Here is a 13,866-nt window from a genome sequence, read left to right as displayed (position 1 = left end):
ACCTCAAGGTCATAGCAAATCAGGACTAGTACCATTTCCTTTAACGATAGGGGAGGTACTTGAGCTAAGTGGTGGGAGACCGGTGGACAGGAGGTTTAATATCTCCAGTCCTCCTAGTTTGAAGCTCCACCAATATCATGTGGATAGATCCCTCATATGTTTTAACATTTCCAATCCCCGAAAGCCGGGAAATTGGGAAGTGTCATGGAGTAACCAAACCATGACCTTTTCATATAGAGCAGATAGAATGCCGACAGATACAGAGCTTATACGCCACATAGCCAGTAGAGGAAAATCTTTCCGGTATAGGTATACCCTAGGAAGTAGGATTACGAGAGTTGGAGAGGTATCACCAGGATACTGTGCACATATCGTACAAGCTGATACGTGTACTAGACAGATGGGAGAATTAGGGTTAGGAGATTTCACATGGAAAATGTGTAATATGGTTATGTCCTACTCCGTCCCATATGTTCTCCCCGATGATGCATATTTCATATGCGGGAGGAAGGCGTATAAGTGGCTTGCCCCAAACTCTGAAGGATTGTGTTATATTGGAAAAGTATTGCCTGAGGTAATGACTGTATCACATGCCAAAATGAAAGACATACACCGTGTTGCCCAAACTCCTTATACTCACACCCATTACGAGCACGTAGTTAAACGGCACCTGATAGAAAGAACAGAGCACCCGGCCTCTGACATGATCCATGAATCCACCGGGATTCAGTTTCTACTTGCGTTAGACCTCACTCGCACCGCCAGAGGAGTGTTGAATTATAAATACATATCTGCGCTCGCAAATTTGTTAGACAATATCACAGAAATGTATGATGACACGTTTAGGTATACTGGAAGAGAACTTCAAGCTTATAAAACAGAACTAGTTCAGCATAGAATGAATCTCAATTATCTCACAGCAGTAACAGGTGGATATTGTGTCACACTGGCAACGCAGTACGGCGTGAAATGCTGCACATATATAACGAATAGTACCGAGGACCCGGTCGAGGTCATAGACCAAAAGATGGACGATATTCTCCAATTGAAGTGGGAATTTCGCAGGAGACACAATCTCACCCTTGCTGCTGTGAGTAATGAGCTGACTAGTTGGGTGTCATGGTTGAACCCGCGAAATTGGTTCTCCGGTTTAGGAGAATGGGCTCAAGGAGTTATAATGGATGTAGGGAAGTTTCTCCTATGTATCTTAGGTGTTATCATAACGATTGGCTTGATATTTAGATGCGGTCAGGCTTTAACGAAGTGCAAACGAAGTACCAGGGTGATGAGTTTAAGGAGTGAGGAAATTGTAATGCGATTTCTACGGTCCGTTTCTTTCACCTGTTTTTCCGTTTTCCTCTGAGGTAAAAAGACCCACTTGGACGAGGAATTTGATGAGCCGATATACAGACAACAGATGGATTAAAGAAGAAGTTTTGACAACCTTATACACAGATTTTTGATGAACTATGCCATAGATCCCCAGTTTCCCTAGAAATTTTAAAATTACTCTAGCCCAACACTTTTGTAAATCTATGGACATTGACAAAGCTTTTTGCTCGCACCTTATGGGCAAAAGCACAAAGAAGACTGCATTCAACAGACACCAAACAAGACCTCAATCGACGAATGTTCATTAACCTGACATAGAATACCACTGCATTTACCGTAACTATGTATTTTCTTCATCTCTACAACCTTCAGGTAATTACACACATAGTATAGGGAATACAGGCACAGATATCAGCAATCACATATTCCCCCATTCATGTATCATCAACTAAAATGTGCTCCCCATTTTTGTTACAACCAAAATCCGAAAAAAGCTCGGTAAAGTTTGACAGCCCATCCACAGACCCGTACCACGGGATAAGAAGGAATTCAAATGTATACTTCGCAATACCTCAAAGCTTGATTTAAAACACGTACGGCACGATGATACATGACCCCCCAAACATGGATTCATACACACATGCTTCTGCTATCTCACTAGGTCATACCCTTTTCCTACCTTCTCCTCTCCTCCCCTACCCAACCATGTAAATGTATTAACCCCTGACATATATTTTTCTCTTTTTGAAATGTTTTAGGAAGTGGCAGTTATTGTTGACTGCCAAAGGGTGGACTGTCAAAGTCAGAAAAATATCACGATGCACACTGCCATATTTGCACCTCATATGTGTCCCTGCTGCGCATGCGTGCGCTCTACCGTGCGTGCGCATACTCGCTGTTGCGGGCACCCGCAGGCGCACGGTATGCACATTTACGGTAGAGATTGTGTGCGTCTAGCGGGCGACTCTTTCGTTACATATTTTCACCATATAATGCATTTTGTAGATTATGGTCCCTTTGATAGATTCTGAAAGTTTAGTTAATGTAGTATGTTCCTGGACAGAGAGATCCCTCATTGTTTGATACGAAGGGTCAGACAGGAGTAATACAGTGGTGTTTAGTATCCATCGGAAGAGTATTTAATTAGCAATATTCCGGTGTTGGTTTGAAGCGGATCAATCGCTCGTGCGAATAGTTATGGACATAAGAAGTTTATGAACATTTACTGTATTTGCACTTACTTATCCATGCGGCGGGAAACCCAGTTTCCCTCCCACCTGAGCTGTTGGAAATAGTCACAGCCCACCTGTATGAATCAACCTATGACCTTTTGTTATAATGCGAAGACAAATTCCTGTGTCCAATGAACAATGAGATTGTAGGGACCATTGAATTGTATTGTGTGTGGGGCATAAATAGACAGGCCGATCACATCCAGCACTCACTCTTCATCGGTTATCATTGCTGAAAATCGGGAGCTGGATGTCCAGAGGCGCATGCGATCGTTTCCTTTGTGCGTAAGTTTTCTCCGTAATCATATTGTCTTTTCTTGTTATTATGGGCCATATCTTTCTCTCTCTCTCTTCTCTTTCTCTCATTTTCTCTTAAACGTACTTGTATTGTATTTACTGTGTAGTTACCTGGTTAGTTAGTCTATGTTATATTGTAGTGTATGACTTGTATTGTATTAATTCTTTTGCAAGTATAACATTCATAATATATATATTAGGCGTTGGACCCTAAGCACGGTATTTGTGTATTTCTTATAGTGTTAAGTATTCTCAGAGCGTCGGTGACGCTCGAACAGCTTTTGAGTTAATAAGGTTATACAGTGTTGCATTTACACCCTATCTCTACACTAAGGTTTTACAGCAAATTACATTGTTTGTGGTTTAGACATAAAGGTTTAACATTGTGAGCGTCGGCGCCGCTCGTGATCTCCTCGTGGTCTCGAGCGTCCGCTACGCTGATAGCGTAGCATTACGGTAGTCGCTCACCTATAAGTGTGCCCGATACCAACAGCGTATTCTCGTGAGCGTCTGTATCGCTCGAGCAGCCCGCTCCCGATACAGCGTCCGTTACGCTATAGCGAACCATTACGTTAGTCAGCAGCCAATAGCGTGCCTGCCTGTGATCTCTTGGCCGTGAGCGAACGTGACGCTTGAGCGTCTCGACCACGGCTAAGCGATTGTTACGCAACGAGCGTACCCTTACGGTACTCCATACGCAAATAGCGTACTGTGTTCTTAGACCTCACAAAGGGTTTTAAATAAGATAAATATTTAGCTTTATCAAAGCGCACTGTCAGCAGTGTTCATTCCGGGAGTGGACAACTGGGATGCAGACTTCCTCAGCAGACACGACCTACATCCAGGAGAGTGGGGACTCCATCAGGAAGTCTTCGCACAGATTGCAAGTCGGTGGGGACTGTTCCAGATAGACATGATGGCGTCCCGCCTCAACAAAAAGCTACAGAGGTATTGCAACAGGTCAAGAGACCCTCGGGCAGTAGCTGTAGACGCCCTAGTGACACCGTGGGTGTTCCGGTCGGTCTATGTATTTCCTCCTTTACCTCTCATACCCAAGGTGTTGATAATAGTAAGAAAAAGAGGAGTAAGAACAATTCTCATTGTTCCAGATTGGCCGCGAAGGACCTGGTATCCAGATCTGCAGGAAATGCTCACAGAAGATCCGTGGCCACTTCCTCTAAGACAGGACCTGTTGCAACAGGGGCCCTGTCTGTTCCAAGACTTACCGCGGCTGCGTTTGACGGCATGGCGGTTGAACGCCGGATCCTAGCGGAAAAGGGTATTCCAGATGAGGTCATTCCTACGCTAATAAAGGCTAGGAAGGACGTGACATCTAAACATTATCACTGTATATGGCGAAAATATGTTTCTTTGTGTGAGGCCAGGAATGCTCATACGTAAGAATTCCACCTGGGCCACTTCCTTCACTTCCTACAAACTGGAGTGAATTTGGGCCTAAAATTAGGCTCTATTAGGGTTCAGATTTTGGCCTTATCCATTTTCTTTCAAAAGGAATTGGCCTATCTTCCTGAAGTAAGTACAAACTTTTGTGAAGGGAGTACTGCATATTCAGCCTCCTTTTGTACCTCTGGTGGTCCCTTGGGACCTTAACGTGGTGTTAAGGTTATGGTTTGAACCACTTAAAATGGTGGAGTTTAAATATCTCACTTGGAAGGTGGTCATGTTATTAGCCTTGGCTTCCGCTAGGCGAGTGTCGGAATTAGCAGCTTTATCACATAAAATCCCCTATCTGGTTTTCCATATGGATAGAGCGGAATTGCAGACCCGTCCTCAATTCCTGCTAAAAGTGGACTCATCCTTTCATATGAACCAACCTATTGTGGTGCCTGTGGCTACGCGTGACTTGGAGGATTCCGAGTCCCTTGATGTGGTCAGGGCTTTGAAAATTTACGTGGCCAGAACGGCTAGAGTCAGAAAAACAGAAGCACTGTTTGTCCTGTATGCAGCCAACAAGATTGGCACCCCTGCTTCAAATCAGACTATTGCTCTCTGGATCTGTAACACGATTCAGCAGGCGCATTCTATGGCGGGATTGCCGTTGCCTAATTCAGTCAAGGCCCATTCCACTAGGAAGGTGGGCTCTTCTTGGGCAGCTGCCCGGGGGTCTCGGCACTACAGCTGTGCCGAGCTGCTACTTGGTCGGGTTCAAACACCTTTGCAAAGTTCTATAAGTTTGATACCCTGGCTGAGGAGGACCTCCTGTTTGCTCAATCGGTGCTGCAGAGTCATCCGCAGGAGCCCGTTTGGGAGCTTTGGTATAATCCCCATGGTCCTTACGGAGTCCCCAGCATCTTTTAGGACGTAAGAGAAAATAAGATTTTAAACCTACCGGTAAATCTTTTTCTCGTAGTCCGTAGAGGATGCTGGGTGCCCGTCCCAAGTGCGGACTACTTCTGCAAGACTTGTATATAGTTATTGCTTACATAAGGGTTATATGTTAGTTTTCATCGGTCTTGGACTGATGCTATGTTGTTTTCATACTGTTAACTGGGTAGTATATCACAAGTTATACGGTGTGATTGGTGTGGCTGGTATGAATCTTGACCTTGGATTAACAAAAATCCTTTCCTCGTACTGTCCGTCTCCTCTGGGCACAGTTTCTCTAACTGAGGTATGGAGGAGGGGCATAGAGGGAGGAGCCAGTGCACACCCAGATCTAAAGTCTTTCTTAAAGTGCCCATGTCTGCTGCGGAGCCCGTCTATCCCCCATGGTCCTTACGGAGTCCCCATCATCCTCTACGGACTACGAGAAAAAAAATTTACCGGTAGGTTTAAAATGTTATTTTTTTCTCTGCAACCCACTGCTAAATTGTGCTTCCTAGCTGTTTTTTATAAAATCACTTAATAAAATCTGGGAGAACAATCTTCATGACAATAGTATCTCCTATGCAAAATAAGTATGATTTGGGATAGGGCTGGGGAGGGCCGCTGCTCAGGCACATCTCTGTCAAGTAAAGGAGATTCAACTGAGGCAGCACAAGGGAACTCTCATCTGGGGACAACAACTGCAGGGAGAACACATATTTTCAGATGAACATGGGGTGGCAGAAGGCTGCCTAATACTGAAGCACCCCCAAACAACAAACCAAATGCAACAACTAGTGCAAGCATTCCTGGGGGATGGCCTGCAGCAGATGGATTTGAATATGGTGATGTCATCCAAGCAGTGGGTCAAAGTTGGCTTCAACCCTCGTCTGCATATGAAAAGAGAAAAGGAGCGTGCAGGGCATGGAAGCCTTTTGTGGTGCTTGGATGACCCCTAGTTCGCATTAAGCACCCCCACCCTCCTTCGGTGTGGGGCTCATGTTGGCCATTCCCCAGCCCCTGAAGCATTCAAGCTGATTTCTTGCAGCAGCTGGGCACTGTAACAGCTCCAGAGCTGCTCTGTAAAGCAAGTAAAAGGGTGTGGGCCCTGCAGCACTACCCGTAGTTTGCATTGTGCATTGGGAGGCACAAAGTAAGCAGACGGGAGGAGAAGTCAGGATAGTGCACAAGGGTATAGAAGGGAGGGGCTCAAGAAAAAAGAAGTGGAACCAGACAGCAAACTAGGCTGGAGAGAGACCTGAGACAAAGAGATCTGAATTACATGAGAGCCGACCAGGGAAAACTCAAATTATGCAGTCAAGTTTCCCACATTTGGGGAAATCGCAGGGGCAGCACACCCAGAGTGCAATGGGTGAGCCTTGCCCTGGGAGAAGCAACTTCATGATCATAGTATCTCACCTGGCAGGTAAGTAGGAGTTGGGCTAGAGCTGGGGAGGGTCGCTGCTCGGGCACCCCCCTGTCAAGTGAAGGAGATCCAACTGAGGCAGCACAAGGGAACTCTCGAAAGAAGAACAAGGCTAGAGGAAGATCTGAGACAAAGAAATCTGACTTTTACCAGAGCTGACCAGAGGAAAGCACAAACACAGTCCCCCACTACCACAAATAATGCAGTCGAGTTTCCCACATTTGGGGAAATCACAGGGGTCAGCATACCCAGAATGCAATGAATGAACCTAACCCTGGGAGAACAATCTTCATGACCATGGTATCTCCTATGCAAAATAAGTATGATTTGGGATAGGGCTGGGGAGGGCCGTTGCTCAGGCACATCTCTGTCAAGTAAGTTGCATTTGATTTGTTGTTTGGGGGTGCTTCAGTATTAGGCAGCCTTCTGCCCTACCATGTTCATCTGAAAATATGTGTTCTCCCTGCAGTTGTTGTCCCCAGATGAGAGTTCCCTTGTGCTGCCTCAGTTGAATCTCCTTTTGGAGAAGACCTCAATAAGATTGTAGCTGATCTGGCTACTGCTAAAACAGCTTGCCTACCTAGTATGACTCCTACCACGCTGAAGGCTAAAAGTACTTTTCTTGGCCCTTTCATCCTCCAGGTAAAGCGTACCCAAGGTCAGGCATACCCAAAGCAGGCTCATGTTTCCAGACCTGCCAAGCCCAGACTGAAGCAATCCTGGGCTGCCCATCAGCCTGCTTCCAAAACGGACAAGCCTGCCGCATGACGGTGCAGGCCTCCCTCTGGGGGATCCCAGGGTGGGGGGCCCGACTTCAAGGTTTGGCAAAGAAAGGTATAATTCTAAGCTTGAGAATTCTGTTTGGAGCTCACCTTGTACTTTGTGAAGAAATAATCAGCATTGTGGCTGAGCAGATACATGTAGTGTGTGGCTGCAAACTGCATGGATCTGCTGCGTTGTAATGCTGATTCTTTTTTTTTGCAAAGTACCAATAGCTTCATATAATGTTCACAATTTTTATGCAGGATCAAATAGCTCAATAGGTAGGGTGTTTGATTAGAATTCAACAGGTTATAGGTTTGAATCCTGGGTATGGTAGTTTGAGATGTGTTATTTAATAAAGTATGTTGTTCTGACTGCCGGCATCCTATCACCTGGGATATCATACTAAATAAATGGAGTTGATAAAAATTATTATTTTTTTTTTAACTAGGGACAATTTCCAGATACTTCTCTTTATAACTGAGATTGCCCCCTGGAACTTCACATCAGTTGACAACTATGCATGAGTGGGCAGTGCTTGCCCTGGATCTGTCCACCCATTTATGTGCCGCCATAAAATAAAGCATGACTAACAGTTATCCTGGGCGTACACTACACAATTATCTGTCAGGCTATCTATCCAGTCTGGATGGATGGAATGAAAATCTGGTAATGTATAGGAGCAAATGTCAATTAACCATTTGCTCCCAAACACTAGAAAAGTGGTCAAAAATGGTCATTACACAAATTGGTTAAACCCAAAATTTAACCAATTTGTTTAGGGGACCATTTTTGTCAATTTTTTAGTGTTTGAGAGTATTTGGGATAGTGGGCGCTTTTGAGACCCCGAAGGTCCCTGCGACATAGGGACAGGCATGGGTTGACTCCCTGACTGTTCCCTAGCTTCAGCTTTGTCTAATCTCTTGTGTAATAAGTTTACATTAGCACTTAAAACATTTCACATATCCATTCAGTCAGGTGTCGGCGTTGTCGATGGAGACACCACATTAATTTGCTCCTGCTCCTCTCTAGGAGAGCCTTCTACCTCAGACATGTCGACACACGTGTACCGACACACCATACACTCAGGGAATCCTCTTATCTGAGGACAGTTCCCCAACAAGGCCCTTTGGAGAGACAGAGAGAGAGAGTATGCCAGCACACACCCCAGCGCTATATGACCCAGGAAAAAAACACAATAATTTTATGTTTACCCAGTAGCGCTGTATTTCCATATATATATGCGCCTAATTATGTGCCCCCCTCTTCTTTAAGACCCTCTTTCTACCGTGGTATAAGCAGGGGAGAGTCCGTGGAGCTTCCCCTCAGCGGTGCTGTGGAGAAAATGGTGCTGGTGAGTGCTGAGGGAGAAGCACCACCCCCTCAGCGACGGGCTTCTGTCCCGCTCAAATATAGTAAAAAAATGGCGGGGGCTCTTATATATATATATACAGTGCCTAGCTGCATATATATTTATTTTGCCAAAGAGAGGTCTATATTGCTGCCCAGGGCGTCCCCCCTGAGCCCTTCACCCTTACACTGACTGCCGTGTGTGAGGTGTATGGGAGCAATGGAGCACAGCTTTACTGCTGTGCGTTACCTCAGTGAAGATCATGAAGTCTTCCGCCGCCTCTGAAGTCTTCTTTTCTTCTCATACTCACCCGGCTTCTATCTTCCGGCTCTGCGAGGGGGACGGCGGCGCGGCTCTGGGACGGACGGCGAGGGTGAGACCTGCGTACCGATCCCTCTGGAGCTAATGCTGTACAGTAGCCTAAGAAGCAGAGCCTATCAACTCACAGAAGTAGGTGTGCATCTCTCCCCTCCGCCCCTCGATGCAGGGAGTCTGTTGCCAGCAGGCTCCCTGAAAATAAAAAAATCTAACAAATATACTTTCTGTCAGGAAACTCAGGAGAGCTCCCTGAAAAGCACCCAGTCTCCTCTGGGCACAGTAGTAAACTGAGGTCTGGAGGAGGGGCATAGAGGGAGGAGCCAGTGCACACCCAGATCTAAAGTCTTTCTTTAAGTGCCCATGTCTCCTGCGGAGCCCGTCTATCCCCCATGGTCCTTACGGAGTCCCCAGCATCCTCTAGGACGTAAGAGAAAAATTATGCTGGCAGAAAAATCCAATTGAGTGATTAAACAGCTCCAGAGCTGCTCTGTAAGGCAAGTAAAAGGGTGTGGGCCCTGCAGCACTACCTGTAGTTTGCATTGTGCATTGGAAGCCTAGTTTGCTGTCTGTTTCCACTTCTTTTTTCTTGAGCCCCTCCCGTCTATACCCTTGTGCACTATCCTGACTTCTCCTCCCGTCTGCTTACTTTGTGCCTTCCAATGCACAATGCAAACTACAGGTAGTGCTGCAGGGCCCACACCCTTTTACTTGCCTTACAGAGCAGCTCTTGAGCTGTTACAGTGCCCAGCTGCTGCAAGAAATCAGCGTGAATGCTTCAGGGGCTGGGGCATGGCCAACATGAGCCCCACACCGAAGGAGGGTGGGGGTGTTTAATGCGAACTAGGGGTCTCGCACAATGCGAACTACAGGTAGTGCTGCAGGGCCCACACCCTTTTACTTGCCTTACAGAGCAGCTCTGGAGCTGTTACAGTGCCCAGCTGCTGCAAGAAATCAGCTTGAATGCTTCAGGGGCTGGGGCATAGCCAACATGAGCCCCACACCGACGGAGGGTGGAGGTGTTTAATGCAAACTAGGGGTCATCCAAGTGCCGCAAAAGGCCGCCATGCCCTGCACGCCCCTTTTCTCTTTTCATATGCAGACGAGGGTTGAAGCCAACTTTGACCCACTGCTTGGATGACATCGCCATATGCAAATCCATCTGCTGCAGGCCTTCCCCCAGGAATGCTTGCACTAGTTGTTGCATTTGGTTTGTTGTTTGGGGGTGCTTCAGTATTAGGCAGCCTTCTGCCCTCCCATGTTCATCTGAAAATATGTGTTCTCCCTGCAGTTGTTGTCCCCAGATGAGAGTTCCCTTGTGCTGCCTCAGTTGAATCTCCTTTACTTGACAGAGATGTGCCTGAGCAGCGGCCCTCCCCAGCCCTATCCCAAATCATACTTATTTTGCATAGGAGATACCATGGTCATGAAGACTGTTCTCCCAGGGTGCGGTTCATTCATTGCATTCTGGGTATGCTGACCCCTGTGATTTCCCCAAATGTGGGAAACTCGACTGCATTATCTAATGCGAACTAGGGGTCATCCAAGCACCGCAAAAGGCCGCCATGCCCTGCATACCCCTTTTCTCTTTTCATAAGCAGACGAGGTTTGAAGCCAACTTTGACCCACTGCTTGGATGACATCACTTGCTGCCTTTCCAATGAAGCAAGTTTAATTTAATAATAGGTGAAAAACCATCCCTACAAAGGTGTTAATCAGATACTTGGCTTTGTGGACACTTTTCAGAGCACAAATTTGTTAGCATAAAAATAAAGCCAGATAATGAAGAGCTGTTTAATCACTCAATTGGATTTTTCTGCCAGCATATTTCTTTTTCTCTGCAACCCACTGCTAAATTGTGCTTCGTGGCTGTTTTTTTTATAAAATCACTTAATCAAATCTAACTCTGATTACATCAGAGAAGGCCAGGTACCCTACACCATAAGAGGTGGTTTGAAATTTTTACTTGTCTACTTAAAGATCACCAAAATCTGATAACGAGGTCAATTACGTCCCTAGGTGGGATTGAACCACCAACCTTTTGGTTAACAACTGAACACGCTAACTGTTTGCGCCTCAGAGACACTTTGCAAAAGTACATACTGACAAAGGTTAATAAGCATTCATCTAGAACGTTTCCTAGAAAAACTTTAAAAAGTCAATAATCTGGAGAGTTTTTGTAAGATGTTCCTTCCATCAACCAATGAAGAAACACATTGGTACTTTCCCATGATGAGTGAGTGCTTCAGGATCTCTTGCACTTACATGTGCAGCAAAGGACTACAATGGAAGCATGCTGGGCCTATAACCCAGAGGTAGGCAGATTGCAACTGTCCTCTGCTATATGCATTTTTTTTGTTAATTAAAGTAATCCAAAACTGGGATTGATATTTTGGCTCTTTTATTTTTACTTAAAGTACAATAACTTTTACTGTTTTAATTTGTTTTAATAATATATTGACAGTATTGTTTTCTTTCAAAAATCCACTTAATTTTCTTTACCCTATTATTAAAATGGTAATTGACAAAAACAAACTACATTGTCACCAGAAGAGCAATACAAAATGTACAAGTGATATATTAAAATCATCTTTTCAGCTTGAATTTCAATGATGCATTGAGGTAACGATTTTGTGAGAAACATCTTCACCCTTAAATAAAGATTTTCTTAATTCCCTACCTGTGTGCTAATTAGATATCACCTTGTTTTCACATTAAACAGACTTTCACATGAGAAAGCAGCAAGGATGCAGTGGCGTTAATGTTTCCTGGTGTCAACCTGTATTATTTCAGTAGACATTGAAATGAGGATGCATCTTGCTGCCTTTCCAATGAAGCAAGTTTAATTTAGTAATAGGTTAAAAACCATCCCTACAAAGGTGTTAATCAGAGACTTGGCTTTGTGGACACTTTTCAGAGAACAAATTTGTTAGCATAAAAATAAAGCCAGAAAATGAAGAGCTGTTTAATCACTCAATTGGATTTTTCTGCCAGCATTTTTCTTTTTCTCTGCAACCCACTGCTAAATTGTGCTTCCTAGCTGTTTTTTTTATAAAATCACTTAATCAAATCTAACTCTGATTACATCAGAGAAGGCCAGGTACCCTACACCATAAGAGGGGGTTTGAAATTTTGACTTGTCTACTTAAAGATCACCGAAATCTGATAACAAGGTCAATTACGTCCCTGGGTGGGATTGAACCACCAACCTTTTGGTTAATAGCCTTATACACTAACTGATTGCGCCACAGCGACACTTTTCAAAAGTACATACTGACAAAGGCTAATAAGCATTCATCTAGAACGTTTCCTAGAAACATTTTAAAAAGTCAATAATGTGGAGAGTTTTTGTAAGATGTTTCTTCCATCAACCAATGAAGAAACACATTGGTACTTTCCTATGATATGTGAGTGCTTCAGGATCTCTTGCACTTACATGTGCAGCAGAGTACTGTAATGGAAGCATGCTGGGTCCATAACCCAGAGGTAGGCAGATTGAAACTATCCTCTGCTATATGCATTGTTTTTATTAATTAAAGTAATCCAAAACTGGGATTGATATTTTTGCTCTTTTATTTTTACTTAAAGTACAATAACTTTTACCATTTTAATTTGTTTTAATAGTATATTGACAGTATTGTTTTCTTTCAAAAATCCAATTAATTTTCTTTACCCGATTATTAAAATGGTAATTGACAAAAACAATCTACATTGTCACCAGAAGAGCAGTACAAAATGTACAAGTGATATATTAAAATCATCTTTCCAGCTTGAATTTCAATGATGCCTTGGTGCAACAATTTTGTGAGAAACATCTTCACCCATAAAGAAAGATTTTCTTAATTCCTTACCTGTGTGCTGATTAGATATCACCTTGTTTTCACATTAAACAGACTTCCCCATGAGGAAGCAGCAAGGATGCAGTGACGTTTATGTTTCCTGGTGTCAACCTGTATTATTTCAGTAGACATTGAAATGAGGATGCATCTTGCTGCCTTTCCAATGAAGCAAGTTTAATTCAGTAATAGGTGAAAAACCATTCCTACAAAGGTGTTAATCAGAGACTTGGCTTTGTGGACACTTTTCAGAGAGCAAATTTGTTAGCATAAACATAAAATCAGAAAATGAAGAGCTGTTTAATCACTCAATTGGACTTTTCTGCCAGCATAATTTTTTTTCTCTGCAACCCACTGCTAAATTGTGCTTCCTAGCTGTTTTTTATAAAATCACTTAATCAAATCTAATTCTGATTACATCAGAGAAGGCCGGGTACCCTACACCATAAGAGGGGGTTTGAAATTTTGACTTGTCTACTTAAAGATCACCAAAATCTGATAACAAGGTCTATTACGTCCCTGGGTGGGATTGAATCACCAACCTTTAGGTTAATAGCCATACACACTAACTGATTGCGCCACAGCGACACTTCGCAAAAGTACATACTGACAAAGGCTAATAAGCATTCATCTAGAACGTTTCCTAGAAAAACTTTAAAAAGTCAATAATCTGGAGAATTTTTGTAAGAAACACATTGGTACATTCCCATGATGAGTGAGTGCTTCAGGATCTCTTGCACTTACATGGGCTATTAACCAAAAGGTTCCCACCCAGTGATGTAATTGACCTTGTGATCAGATTTTGGTGATCTTTAAGTAGACAAGTCAAAATTTCAAACCCCCTCTTATGGTGTAGGGTACCTGGCCTTCTCTGACGTAATCAGAGTTAGATTTAATTAAGGTGCACAAGGGCATAGAAGGGAGCGGTTTAAGAAAAGAGAAGTGGAAACAGACAGCAAACTAGGCTGGAGAGAGACCTGAGACAAAGAG

General features: G+C 43.9%; 2 non-coding genes and 1 pseudogene across 2 annotated transcripts; 1 reads left to right on the top strand and 2 right to left on the bottom strand.

Annotated features, from left to right (window-relative positions):
• Window positions 1-6,457: 6,457 nt before the first annotated feature.
• Window positions 6,458-6,620, bottom strand: LOC135031749 (U1 spliceosomal RNA). Its single transcript, XR_010227394.1, has one exon. It is a non-coding gene; the product is annotated as a U1 spliceosomal RNA (small nuclear RNA).
• A 152-nt stretch (window positions 6,621-6,772) lies between these two features.
• On the bottom strand, window positions 6,773-6,936 carry LOC135031720 (U1 spliceosomal RNA). The gene has a single exon (XR_010227364.1). It is a non-coding gene; the product is annotated as a U1 spliceosomal RNA (small nuclear RNA).
• Window positions 6,937-10,435: 3,499 nt separating this feature from the next.
• Window positions 10,436-10,614, top strand: LOC135031693 (U1 spliceosomal RNA; annotated as a pseudogene).
• Window positions 10,615-13,866: the final 3,252 nt, after the last annotated feature.

Source organism: Pseudophryne corroboree, unplaced genomic scaffold (assembly GCF_028390025.1).
Source record: "Pseudophryne corroboree isolate aPseCor3 unplaced genomic scaffold, aPseCor3.hap2 scaffold_526, whole genome shotgun sequence".
NCBI classification, from domain to species: domain Eukaryota; kingdom Metazoa; phylum Chordata; class Amphibia; order Anura; family Myobatrachidae; genus Pseudophryne; species Pseudophryne corroboree.
This window is presented reverse-complemented; position numbering and strand designations above follow the sequence as displayed.